General features: G+C 38.7%; 1 protein-coding gene across 1 annotated transcript in view; it reads right to left on the reverse strand.

The window, feature by feature from the left end:
* Window positions 1–14,362, reverse strand: part of LOC132992114 (membrane-associated phosphatidylinositol transfer protein 2-like) — a 54,950-nt gene extending 40,588 nt beyond the window's left edge. The window contains exons 1-2 of the mRNA XM_061061260.1: window positions 14,105–14,362; window positions 7,560–7,597 (exon numbers count right to left, since the gene is read on the reverse strand). The gene's annotated coding sequence lies outside the window, so the exon portion shown is untranslated. The remainder of the gene's footprint in view (window positions 1–7,559; window positions 7,598–14,104) is intronic.
* Between the last annotated feature and the right edge of the window lie 711 nt (window positions 14,363–15,073).

The raw sequence follows: 15,073 nt of genomic DNA on the forward strand, positions 1-15,073 counted from the left end.
CTAATGTTAGCATCTACAGTTACCACTCTCGCTTATGTTATTTTTGACTATAATGTATGTCTTTATGGTTTTGGAAAGTTTATGCTGGTATCAAATCACTTTGTAGCTAACAGTAAAACAATCTAAAAATTGGCAAAAGGGCGGCTACTTGATGTTAATATGTCCTTTCAATACCTGAACACTGTTTTCTTCAGAATCTGATCAATTGGGAAGTAGTAAAACTACATGTGTGTGGGGGGGATGTACATCACTACAAACTCAAACATATGACTTGATAACAGACTTTGAGATTCCCATCATAAGCATGACATCAGAGGAAAATGGCCGCTGTGTAAATATGGTGAATTAGGCTCACAGCCAAAAAAATCACATCCACTGCACACATCTGCCTCCATAGGATGTAAAAATCTCATCTGCTCCTCTTGAAGTCTGACCAGCTGCCAGCTGCCCTCCATCACAGTCCTGTGTGATGCAGACTGAGAGGCCTACAGGCTAAATCTCACGAAATTTGCCACCGAGGCAACCAACTATAGAGAAAAACAGCTCTGCTCCATTAAACACAGCACGGCCTGCCAGCAGCTCATTTCCACAGGCCGACTGCTCAACCCCTGAAAAACGAACAACAGCCTACAATCCACGCATTCACATTAGACTCAAACCCTGTGTGCAGTGAAGAGACAGTCTGTAAGTGTCTCAGCCTGAATGTCAAGAGCTGAGAGCACTTATCGCCAGAGCTATTCACACTCCTCTCTGCCCTTTGAAGGCTTTTCTGCAGCTAGTCCTGCTTTAAATCTGCACAGCTTTAATTGTTATTGTTCCTTATTTGATTAAAAACAGAATGAATTAGATTAGATGCCTAAAGGACAACTGCCTCTAATCTAAACTCTGCAATGGCTGTTTGTAAAAAATGTAAGAACGGGAATGTACAATAAGTCAAAACATCCTTTTAGCTCTGTTTTTTGGTCCACCAGCTCAGTTTGATAAATTAACAAACTGATGTGAGAGGCTTGTTTCTTGCGGTTGCTTGGAACATCAAAATGAAAGCAGTGAGAGCTAAAATATCTCCTGAGCTGAAGCTGCTGCATGCTGAGTTGAAAATAACAGCTGAGTCAGTCGAGTTCTCGTTGGGTTCTTTAAAACAAGACACAGTTATTTTTTTTGACCTTTCATTTCTAATATCCTACTGATTTAAAACATTTAAAACTATTAGTCTTTTCTAACTAGCCAGCTAGCTATGTTTAGCAGTAGCATAACTAAGAATACACAAAGTAAGTCCCTATGATGAGAGACACTCCCAGTGTCTGTAGGCTATAGCAACAAGTGGCAGGTGTTTAAGTGCAAAATCCATCCTCACATTAAGAATAATAATGTTAAATAATAAAATAAATAATAGAAAAACATGATTATAATCTTGAAAAATCAAAATTGGAATGTTTAATATTAATAGCATGAACAAATGAGCTTAATAAAAAAGAAATGTTGGCTGTAAATATTTGTTGTTTACATCAAAAACTAAAATGAATGTCAGGCTTTAAATAATCAATATGCAAACAAGGGCAAGGTTAGCATTAAAGAAATAATTTTGGAATAAAAAAAAAACATTTAGAGGAACATTTTCATGAACAAATAAACTTAGGCATTAAACAGGTCATGTAAGCATCAATATATATTATTTTTTAATGTCAAAATCCTGTCAAAATGGTCACTGTAAATAGATTAATATACTTACTACAATAGAAAATCTTGAGCAGTATGTTTTAGCCTTGAAAAGCACAAAAGAGGCCAAATGTTTAATCATCACCTGTTTCTGTAAAAACTATCACTTTGTTTTTCACCCTTTATTTTGGCAACTTTTGCATTACAGGATAGAAAACCGACTGATCCATGTGATCTCCCTGTTATTCTTGTTTCTTTTCATCCTTGCATGCAGGAGATTCAGAATGACGTCACATTGACACCTGTCTGTATGTGAAATTGTGTTAGCCCCTGTTTGATGTGCATTCATCTTTAATCATTTAAAAGTAAGATATTTTAAATTATTCAGATTACATAAGAATGTATCAACGATGCAAATTAGAAACCATACATTGTACATTGGAAAGCAAAAGGCAGACGCATCATGTCACAGAGGGAGGCACCAGGATGCATCTGATTCAGCCGATAATGGGGCTAAGTGAGTCGTATTGCGCCACGTATTTCTCCATGTTTTATAAAAGACAGTCAAGTCCTAAACAACGTGTGGATTGATGATCATCGCCTGTAGCCAAACTGCCCTTTAAGCCTCTGAAAATTTGGTTGGAATAGTGCCAATATAGATGATTTAAAAGACAACTCTCATTAAGCAAAAACCTGTGTAAAAACAAACATTTCAACAATGATGACAGAAAAGTTAAAACCCATTTTAGTAAATGCGCCTGTCCAGCACCAAAACCAAAAAATGTAACAAGTAAATTATTGTGTCACTTGTCATTAGCAAAATGTCAGCAATCTGTCTTTTTCTGCCAATACAATAGACTATCAACAATAAGTATTTGAAAGAAATGAATGGTATCTATGAGTATTTTATATTTGTGTGTCATTTGCTTAAACACATACCAGCACAACGCACCACTCTGAGATGAAAAACTCCCTGAATATGCCGCATATCCAAACCATCAAAGATGATTTTGAAGCATGTTGCACATACAGTAAGAGACGTCACTAAAGCAGTCACACGTAAACTCATGTAAAAACCGACATAAGGCTCGACAGATTTATGTGTTTCTGAGAGGGGAAATGACAAAAGTCTCCGCCTCAAAAAGCAGCCACCTGCAGAGCCTCTAACCTAACGTGTCTTTGCATCCACTAGTCTGGACTTGTGTAAGTCACACAGGCAGGCGTCCATGTTTTTTGAGAGCAATCAGCTCAGACATATTTGCATGATTTTTGAAAGAGAACTGTAGAAAACACATCTCACCACAGCCACAAAACAGAGTCGGAGCTGAGCGGCCGTTGCAGATATAGGTCCCACTGAGACCAGCAGCCCAGCCATCCTCCCTCCTCATCCCTGCACTCGCCGCCGTCTCCGGTCACCCAGTCCTCCCCCCTTTGTCGGGGGAAGGAGTGTTTTTAAATCCTCGCTGTGAAAAGAAGAGAAGAAGCACTTCTTCCTTTTCCTTCTCCTCTTCCTTCCCTCATCCACCTATTTTATGTTTTTCCCCCCCTTCCTCTTTTTACTCCCCCCCGTCTGTCTCCACCTCCTCCAGAGTTAGGCAGCTCTGTTACCATGGAGGCGCATGAGGCTGAGTCCTGATTGGTTGGTTTTGTTGTGATGCAGGGAGACGCTGGTGCAGCCCAACAGATTGATTTCTTTTTCCAGTGCTGAGCCAGAGTCAGCTCTATGTTGGTTTAATGATCGCCGTGCAACTAGGAAGTTTATCACAGACGTGCAGGAATTTTTTTATTTTATGTAACTGCATTTCATCTCAAAATATGTCCTTTTTTTCTACCAATACTCCTGAATAAATTGTACAAACACAGAGTTAAATCTACAAAGGATTCCTTCTTTTATATGAACCCATTTGGATGCTTTAAGCTTAAAATCAAAGATTTTTATTTTGATGATTTGTCTCAACAGTTTTCTTTCTATTGCCTTTATTTGATGAGTATTTTAAATGCATTATTTGTTTTGTCTCCATCACATGTTCATGGAAAGTAGTAATAATAAAAATAGAAATTTTCTCTTTCCGATGTAAGTGTGAAAATGTGAATAAGTCGTTAAAATGTGAGAAAGAAGTCTGAAGTGGTGTCTTGGTTTGTTTGTCAGTCCAAAAGATAATATATATAAAAATCCAAAATGTAATTTTTCAACAAAATGTTTTTAAAAAGTTGTCATTTTGTCTCCCCTTTAGCATTTGTCACATCATTTGTCAAATCTGCAATGACTTGTAACGAAGAAAAAGTAAAACTAAATTTGAAAAGCAACAACCTCAGAAGTAAAAAAATAAAATAAAAATGTGAAACCCCAAAAACACGGAGGACGTTCATTTCGCAATAGAATTAAAATTGTGAAACATCCGCTCATTATATGTGAGTGGCTGAAAATGTAATATGTATTTTCCAGATGTAATGCTTACCTGACTATTTGTTGAAGCTCTAGTCTCGGAGGAATTATATTAAGAATAGTTATGGAGACCGTTTTTTAAAAATGAAAGTGTGAGACAAACGGGTGTATAGGCTTGTAAAATGTTTTCAGAAAAAAACTTGAGCTATTCAGTTGTTTTATAATGTCTAACCTACAGTCAAAAAAACAAAAAAAATCAATTAATCTCTTTCAACAAAGATGACAGTGATTCCATCATAGACAAACTGCAACTTCTCACATTTCAGCAGAAGAAGCAAATTTGGCTTTTTTTTTTTTTTTAAATGTTGAAATGATCGGATTACTCTGACAGGCTTATTTTTTTTAAAACATCTGTAATAGATCTAGAATTTTTTTTTTTTTAACATTTTAACTGTGAAGCTAATTGATCAGGATGAAAACACGGTTCAACACAGTGAGGAACACAAACTATTAAACACATGTAACAAGTCTGTCGACAAAACAACATGAAAACCGAAAGAAACGTCTTAATCTAAATGTGATTCTTTTAAACACGAGTTGTTCTGCTTGAAAGTGACATTCAGTGAAGCTGTGCCGAACATGAGCATGAATTACTTGAATCTCTGATGCGCTGGAGCACCTGCTCTGAAGATTGGGTGTGTGTTCGCAGGAGTCGTGACCGTCCTGCTGTGCGATTTGCTCACACGTGTTGTTCACTGAATCTAAATGAGACTGCTGAGCAGTTCCAAATTGGGAGTTAACTTTTAACCAACAAATCATGAATGATTCTACTGATACTGTCTGGACTGTAACATTGATTATTTTAAATATGGATGGATGCTGAAACAGCTTTTTTGAGACTTAAACTGCACCCTTTAAAACACTAAATGCTGTTCTGTCTTTACAGGAATCTTGTAAGAAGAGTTTATAATTTGGGGATTGAACTTTATTCAATTTTTTAGATGTGATTTACAGCAGGTGAGCAGATACTCTGATTTATGTCACAAAGTCCACCTACAAGCACCTGATGTTTGTAATTTGGTACAATCTTTACCAAAATCTTCACATTTATTTCCAGTTATATATCGGTACATAGAGACTTATCTTTTCTATACAATTTTAATCAAACAACATTTAGGAAATAGACCATATATCTATTTATTTGTGGTTAATTTGACAAGGATTCAAACAGAGTACATGGACAAACTGAACACTGCTTTGAAATGCAAATATCATGTTTTAGCAGATACTCTTTAAAAAATGAATCTCTACTTTCTCCTGTTATGAAAGAGTTCAAAAACTGTAAGAAGTAGACGAATAAAAAGGGATTAGGAATACAATCCCATTTTACATAAAGAGGGTCAAATAAAAGAAAAACATTTCTTCAGGAATGTTAAGAACAGAACAAACTGTGAAATCACTTTGTGGGACTTTCAGGTTTCTTTGAACAGAAGGTCCTCCTGTTTGGACATGAAGCTATCATGATGTGATAGAACACATTAACATTATCTTAAAAGCACGTTCTGTCCTTGTCCCTTTAACAACCTGCAGCCTCTCTGAGGTCGTCAGTCAGATACAAATTTCTTCTTTTTAAATCACTTTTGATAACATCCGTATATATATTTTATTTTACGTTTAATAATTGTTATAACTTTCTCATCTGGGTGTTTTGGGGGAAAATGAAGGGTCTTCTTTTTTTTGCATTCCTAAATGTAACCAATCCCGTTTGAAAGCTTTGGATCAAGCGAGGCTAGCTGTTTCCATGTGTTTGAGGTCTGCATGCTTAGCTAAATTAACAACCCACTATCTGTAGTTTCATATTTAGCAAAGATAAGAGTGATATGAAGCTCCACAACAAATTGTCTCAAAGAAAGAGACAAAGTATATTATCATAGATGACAAACTCTTTCTCCTATAGGATTCCAAAAATAAGAATTTAAAAACAGTTTTTGGTTTTTGAACTAATTACATTTTTAGATAATCTGCTGCTGTGCTCATTACTGTGAAAGTGAAACAGGTACACACATGACAGATGAGACACATTCTGGTGCTATTTCTCTGAGTGAGACCTGATGTGCACTGAGTGAACGCTGCAAGCACAGGATAAAACTCTGTGACTCACATGTCTGCACTTTATAAACGTCTCCTTAATTACATCCAGCCGACGCGTCTCAGTGGGTTTCAGGTTAAAAATATCCCACCTGCAGCCAGACGCTGCTATAGGGGATCACATGACTGCCGCTTCACCTTTTAAGGAGATTTTAGACACAGCGACGGCACGAGAAATAAGAACCTGAACACACTTCACTGCAACAGATCACAAAAGGCTAACTTAATACTTGAATTAGATTTTCTGTCATACCAAAGAATAAGTAAGTGATGCTGAAAGCGAGCCCCGTGTTTCGCTGCATCCCTCTCCTCCCTTTCTGGTTTTATCTATGAGCTGCAGATATCCTCAGAATGAATTGACTTGTTGATGGGTTCTCCTCCCATCACACACACACACACACACACACACACACACACACACACACACTTTATCTGAGCATCAGCAGAACACAAGCTAACAGAATCAGCCCACACAAACACAAACACACAGCTCTAAACTTGAACATCTGCCACAATTACTGTTAATTTGTGATCTTGTCAGACACATCTTTCCTCAGCAGACGCTCCTGTTACTCATCCTGAAAGCATCAAACAGAAAACAGGAACTCTGTTTAGTGGCAGGTTTCTGCACACCGCCTCCTCAGATCTTACTGACGGTATTTGTCAGGATGTCATGCTGGCTGCTGCAGTAAATTGTGCTCCCTTTAAATTCCAGAAGAGCATTCATTTTTGTTTATTTACTCCAGCTCAGTTTTATTTCTTATAGAATAGTTTCGGTAAATGTGTTTAGTTAAGGTATGTAGAAAATGTATTTCACTCGTATTTTCTCAATGTCTGTAGTTACAAGTATTTTGTGAGTTTATCAGTGTTTTCACACATGCACAAAAGTTCCTGAAAATTAATGTCCCAACATTATCACGGTGAGCTGCACTGCACATTTTTCACCCGGACTTTACCCAGATACCCACTTTTTTTTCTGTGCGGCTTCTTTTTAAAATGTCTGCAGAAAGTCGGGGGGAGTAAATGTTTATATGGATTCATATTTTTTGTTCAATTATTCATTCTATGGATTGAATTCTTTGCTCATTGGAACCATAAAGGGAGCTGAGTAAAACAGACCTATTTTACTGATTTTTGTTTTTGTAAAGTTTAAAAAATTAACCAAGACCTCTGCACTCTGTGCTGAAAATTGTGCACAAAAACCTACAATAAATAATAAAACAAATAATCACTTTAAAGCTCTCTCCCTCACTTGACATTGCTTGTTGTGAAAGTCAGAGAAACATTACTCTGAAGCAGTTTTATATGTTTCTAAATGCTTCCTCTAACATCACTCAGATGACAGAAGATGTTTTGATTTTTCACTGACCTGCAGTTCATGTCCAGTGATGCTTTCCACACTTCCTCCTGTGAATGACAAACAGCCCAATGAGACTCAGTTCACAGCTGATATTGCTTTTATCGAGCACAGGGACATGGATTAGGAGTAAACATGAACACACAACTCGGCGAAAAAATGTGTCTCACAAGATCAATACCCAGCGTACCCATATATGTGAAGCAGAAGTCATGTTTGGTAATCATTTCCTTCCTCATTCCAGTTCGAGAAAGCAGAAAAAAACACCTTCATATGTAAGAATGAAATGAAATCCTGAGAATAACTGATTTAATGTGCATGACAGTAGCTGAGGCTATTTTCTTTGAAATATTAGAACCAGAAGTTACATGTTCTGATTACTCTCAAAACATCTCAATCTCAAAAGAGGCGTGTTCGTCAAGTGAGAATGAACGCAGCCCTGACGTGACGACTGGCTGATGAGAGAGGATGGCTATTTTTAGCTCAGGCTGGTGGTGGAGATGGGGGGAGGGGGGTAGAGGAAGGAGGCATGGAGGGCGGGGGTGATAGCAAAGATCACTATTATAATGGTTGTGTTGGGGATGCTAGCAGGAGGTTAGCTATGATGATGCTCAAATTGCTCTGCTGTGCCAGTGTAACCAGTAAATGGCGACGATGACTCCCTGTGTGTGTGTGTGTGGGGGGGGGGGGGGCCTCACATCCTTCATCTGGACCTCCTGTTACTGTTTGAACCTCAGTTTGTTAATCCAAAATTCAAGGAGTTAACAAATTAAAAATCATTAAGCAGCTTTGCTAATTTCAGGCCTGCTGCTCCGTTCTCTTATTTTCCCCAAATATTGATGACCTCCAACAAAACATTCACATTTACAGAGGAACTGAATTATGACAAACTGCTAGTATTCAGAAACCGTCGACTCATTAAGGAAGGCTCAAACTTGTGCATACAAACCAAGCTGCAACCTCTGGTGTTGAAAAATGAAGCCAATGTAGAAGCGCAAAAAACTACAGATCCTACAGCCTTCCTTAATATTAAGATACACTTTTTAATAACAGAAATAAACATGTTCACAGCTAGCTGGGTACAAATAATGGTCTTGGTCTCTACAGCTCTTTTTTCATAAGTTCTAATTGAAAAAGGGGAAGACAGTTTTTTGTTTTGATCGTATTGAGGTGTAGTGTTATGCATAATTGTTACAACAATGTTACAATTCACTTAGCAGACGCTTTTATCCAAAGTGACGTACATCAGGGAGTAAGTACAACACTAATCTCTTCTCTGGGTTAAGTGTCTTGCCCAAGGACACATCGGCCTTGTTGCTCAGCTGGGGATCGAACCCTCGACCTTTCGGTTGAAAGGCGATGACTCTACCAACTGAGCCCACAGTACAACTCCAGAGCCTCCAAGGGTCCACCTTCAGAAGTGCTGGTGCATTTGGACTAAGATTAAGTAACCACAAAGACTAAAGGTTTCTCTCTCTTAAAGGATTTCTTCACAATGCTATCAGCTTGGCTTAAAAGTTAGCAAATGTTTGTCGCATGGTCCAGACTGAAACATCTGATATGTTAACATCAAATGTGGTACAAACATTCATGGTAGATGGTAAATTAATCCTTCGACGATCTCCTGACCTTTCCTATAGTGCCACCAGCAGGTCATAGATTTCACTTATCACAATAAATATTTCAACATCTACTCAATTTATCAAAAAACATTCAAAAATCCCCAGAGGATAAATAACTTTGGGGAATAATCATTTTCCCACTTGCACCATCACCTAAAACAGTTATGGCAGTTCAGTGGTTATCAAAAAATATTGTCATGCTAACACAACAACAACAACAAAAAAGGTACACCCGGTAAATATGAAGCCCATTGCAGACAGCAAGTTAAACTCTTCAATGCTGGAAAGTTCAGCCTCACAGAGCCAATATGATGACGACCAATCGGTCTAATCTGTGAGCAAACAGACGCTCAGAGATTACTTTTAACTAACACAGTGACGCTCTGAGTATCAGGTGAACAGGGGAGGTGGTCCACGGTGTTGAATATGTGTGCATGTGAATATTTGATGAGGACACAACGCCTCGCTGCATCCGCACAAAGCCTCTGGACTGTTAATTAGACTAAGTGCTAAAAGCCAGCACTGCAAACATGGTTAAATGTGACAGCTATGAACCCCCCCCCCCACACACACACCCGAACATGACTCACACAACCCCCCACCACAAGGGGCAACTAGGGACGTCATGTAGGTATGGATCTATATTTAAAATGTTTTTGCAAGAGCACCATCTGACTGCCAGCTGGAAACCGTGACAATGCGGGTTTGTATGCAGCGCTTTCTGTTTGCATCGGGGGTGACAGAAATATTTTGGGCCTTTACTCAAGTTAAAAAAAAGTAGAAATATACGACCTAATATTACTAAACTGAAAATGTTACTCTAGTATAAAAACTAACAGTATTAATTATGCAGAAAAAAGCTTCTTAAATTATGTTTATTTGTCTTTCACAAATTGTACATACTGTATGTCCAAGTTCTAAAAACATTATTGTACTGGGTAGCAGTATGATAACCACCTTCTTAATATAATATATATAATATATAAATGGTCCGTTAAGCACCATATTTAGATTTTTAAAATGGTAACATTCACGGGGGTATAAAACCACTGGTAACAATGAGGTGGTGTGTGGTTAAAGTTGGCAATCCCCATATTTCTATGCTGAAATCCATCCTCTCATTTATTTCCAACATTGCCCAGTGTCTACAGGAAGTTATCGACCAATTATTTAACCAGGTCTCATGTCACCTGAAAACATTTGAATTGGTTTCTGTGGAAACTTCAAAAAAAATCCAAATGTGCTTGTTTAGTTTCTTTTATGGCTATATTAGTTTCCCCTATGGCATTAACCCAAAACTCAACAAAAAATGTATCAAGTTCTTTGGTCAAGATCAAGTGATAACAAGCTTGATGCATGATTGTATGATTTCAAAACATACACTAACTTAAAGACAAGCTTAGCTGAATCTTACCCACTCTAATAAATACATCCATAAATCCTTCATTAGGGCAATAATGTTTGCGAAACCTAATTGCTTCCCTTGTTGATATAAAAGAGATGGATATGAATCTCGATACAATCCAGGGCTGTTTTCATGTAATTCACCTGGTTTTACTCTCTCATGTACGATCTTCTAGTGCAAGAAATCTTAAATCTGTTCAGAAAAAGGGCCACACACTGTATTTGTTGTTTACATGCTCCTGTATTAAGAGACGGTACATGTGTTCATGCATGTGAAGCAAAGCACAGAGAAGAAAGCGTCAGACTGGGAGCTCATCGAGCTATTTGTGGCGCAGTGTTTCTCCTCGACAGGCAGCGGCGGTGGGAGGGGAGCGACGCATTAGGCAGACAGTCAGGACTAAATGGAAAGTGTCGTTCATTCACATCCAGAGCGTCTCCTGCCTCCCACCACCCAGTTCTCACTGTGTAGCCATGATCAGTGGGCTGGAATCCCTCTGTTTACGCTGCTAAAAATAGATTCCACACACTGCGATGACGTGGCTTCTCGTGACAAGACCCCCACCCCTCCCGTTTTCCTCTCTCTCTCTCTCTCTCTCTCTCTCTCTCTCTCTCTCCCTCATCCACACCTGAGAGCAGAGCGACTCATGCACTTATTGGTATGCAGCCCTCAGCCTGGCTGCATGCCACCTCTCTGCAAATCCTCTCTGACGTATCTATGGGGAAGAAGAGGTGGGGGGTGTCGGGGGGGGGGGGGGGGGGGGGTGTATCTGGCACGTCACAAAGAGATGGAGAGAAAAAAATGAACTCAAAAAACATGAATTTCAAGCTGAAGGATGGATGGACTGATTTAACAGAGAAAGAGAGGGAGGGTAGGGAGGTTTCTAGTGAGGAGTAGCAACTGAAGGAGGAGGGCGGCAATCAATATGGTGACTCATTCTTTCTGCGGTGGCCACTTCCTAACAGCATTCATCAAAGCAAACCTAATCATTTTGGCTCCATAATCAGATCCTGTGAGGCTCCATCTTCCGTCACACACACATTAAAATCATGCACACTGGACCTGAAATGGTAGGAAACAGAACCAGAGCATTAAGGAACGTATCCGATGGTTTGGTTGATTAAGACGCTGCATGAAACCAATTTAAAGAGCCGCTGCAATCATTTGATAATCAGTAAGACAATTAAAGCCCTGCTAGGAGATTGAATCCATGGATAGCCGAAGGAAATGTCAATCCATGTCCCCCCCATTTTGGTCTAAACTTATTTATCCCAACAAATATTATGGAGTATCATGAAGTCTTGCATTTACACTCATGGTCCCTCATAGACGAATCCTTAAGACTTGGGCGAATTTGAGTGAACACACAAATTCCAATTTTAAACAATCTGGTGTCGTACCTTTGATGGTTTATGACTAAATTATATTCAAGGTCCAATAAGAATAAATTGACAGAAAATGTATTAATTCCAATTCCCAGTAGGACCGTGGATTTTCTCTGTTGAGCTTCAGGTACTTGGTGATAGTTTGACATTTCCTCTAGCGGTTTTATGTTTGTTGTTTGGACTGAAATATGTCGACAACTTAAAAGCGGATTGTCTTGAAATGATACACAGATATTCATAACTCTCAGAGGTAGACTACTAATGAATTTTGGAGATACAATCCTTCTTTATTTTTTGTGACAGTGAAATACCTCCAGAACTACAAGACGTATTGCCATGAGAAGGGATAACAGATATTCATGGTTCTCAAATGATAGATCCGACGGCGCTGCCCTGGTTGAGACCTGGACTCACGTGAAGCACCTGAATGTTTGGCAGCACTTTGAGTCCAAGACAGATTTCTCCAAGGGGACAATGAAGTGTATCGTATCGTGTTGTAACGTAATAACGTTCGGGGGGAGGTTGACTTTACAGCTATTTCAAATGTTGCCATGAAATCATGCACAGACAGTCGTGGTCCCAAAATCACAACTTAATGATTTCGTCCTCCCCCGGCCTTTCCTCTTCTACTACCAAGAGGTCGACAATTGTTCCTTTTGTTTTAGCAAAGTACATAAACAACAGTGAGATGGATTTCAAGATGTTCATAATTCACAGACGATCAATCGCACTTATCTTAAAGATCTCTTGAATTTTTTTTGAAAATGGAGGTCAACATTTTGTTTTGGCTGAGAATTTGATGAATTGCTAAAACATTTTAAACGTATCTTTAATGTCCTCAGAGGATAAATGCAAAAGCATTCCATGGTCTTAAATATAATTTCTGAGGTCCTACAGTACCACCAGCACATTCATGTTTCCACTTATCCTGATAATTATCACAACGTGTTCTTGAAGGATTTGCAAACAATTTGTGGCAGACATTTGATGTCCTCAAAGTCATTGGTGATCCCCTGCCTTTTCCTGTTGTGCCATTATAAAGTTTACATTTCCAGTCTGGAAAGAAATTTCTCAACACCTATTTTTTTTTGTCTTGCACAAACATTAACGCCCCTATTAAGGGTCTGACTCTTATTAGATGGATCGCCATGAAATAAAGATAAAGAGATATTAGGTAAACAAGGAAAATAAAAATATTAAGGGACCCAAGGGAATACAATGTAAAGATGTTGATGATGCTCTGGCTTGTCCTCTAGGGCTTCCACCAACAGGTGAAGTTCCCACTTGACCTTTCAAAATTCTCAACCTGCTTGCTGATGGATGGTACAAAAAATGTGGTGCAGACATTCATGCTGGATGGTCAGCATGAGAGACAAGAGTCTCTCCAGGTGTAAACACCCTTCCTCTGGAGTTTAGACTCCATCGCAGCGTCGGTCTAAATGAGTTAAAGGGGAGGTGAGGATCACACAAAAGCAACTCCACCTCTATAGTCATTTCACCTTCAGTGTCTAAGAATAGCTCCAGCTCTGTGGCTGCATGCATTGTTGGCAGGATGTACAGAACATCTGGAGCAAGGACACCAGGAGTTTTCAGTGAGTAAGCAAGAGCTGACCTACAAAATGAATATATTCACATTTAGGACTGCATATTTAAGAATGCTCAAGTCCTGTTTAGGGTATTCAAGAAATGTTGCAATTCATTTTTCATTTATAATTTTTTTTAACATAATGGTGCTTTCAAACATGCACAAAACTCTTAAATAGCCTACTTCCTGAAGTTTTGGTTATGATAGTCAGTCTGGCTTTTTCAACCTTTAAATGCTCTGCTTGGTTGTAATTGAAGAGACTGAATAATATGTTAAAATGTTAAGGCCTATATTAAGTTAATATCAACACAGACAGGCTGCTGGGCTATAGTATTCTCTTCAAAAAATGAACTCAATACGGACTATTGGTCGCTTCTGGGTAAATACAATTAATTCTAGATAAATAAAACTACAATGATGGATGCCACCTGATCCCTGCAGCCCATTCAAACACAACCAAATAACATTTCCTCGTGTCAGTTTGCTATTTAAATGATAGGCTGCATTTGAGTGCGACGATGCCTTTTAACAGGAAAACAACATGTTCAACATGATTGACTCACCTACAGTCCCGGTTTATTCAGCTGGATCACCACGTTGCAGAAACAGTGAATGCATCATCACTGTGGGTTAAAGCCGCAACGTTATGATCGCACAAGCCTCCGTGATGGTGTTTATATTCTACACTGCCGGCCGGGTGTCCGTCCTTCTCCGCCCACACAGAAGCGTTCATTCCCCGGTGTTTGTGTGCGCCTCTCAGTCCGGCTGCTACTCCATCATTACACGCAGGCGTCCTGTACACACGGTGTGTAGGCGTTTGTGTGCTGCCGGTGCCCGGTGAGGGACCCAGGTTAACGGTTACATCAGCAGACAGGACGTCCTCCTGTCACACAATGAGGTAGAAAAGCGCCCCCAAGCGTTGCACTGATGCCTGCAGCCACGGGCGTCGTGGTTGGGGGGAAAAGTGGGACCGACTACCCATAATGGAGGATGGCCAGTGGTTGTAGATTTCTCTTAATAAACTGCAGCTTATTGTTGAGTAGTTATATATTTTACAGATTTGTCGATTTTAATAGTTGATTATTTCATGTTTGATCAAATAATTTTATTTGATTCTACTATTTTTCTTAAATGAATTAATTTGCATTAGTTAATTAATTTGTTGTTGATTAAATTTTCTTTTTTGTTGGATTTTGATTCAATAAAGAGAATATGCAAAATAAGTGAAGATTTTTACTCTAAATAGTAATTCCACTTTGTTGGGGACACTTCAACAAATCAAAAAGTTCTACATTCACAAAGACAATAAAAGTGTTTTATTATTAAGGTTGTCGTTGAAAGCAATACTGACCTACACATCATATTTAACACTGTCTAATGTTTCCAGTTAGTGTAATGAAAGTTCCCCTAATATTTTGAATGATTTAATATTTTGATCAAAACTATAATCTTTTTCATGTGTGTCATGTTCTGTCAGTATAACTTAGTTTTGTCTGGTTTTACTATTAAAGTCAAAGTCCATCACAATGAAG

This window comes from Labrus mixtus, chromosome 17, assembly GCF_963584025.1.
Source record: "Labrus mixtus chromosome 17, fLabMix1.1, whole genome shotgun sequence".
Taxonomy (NCBI): Eukaryota; Metazoa; Chordata; class Actinopteri; order Labriformes; family Labridae; genus Labrus; species Labrus mixtus.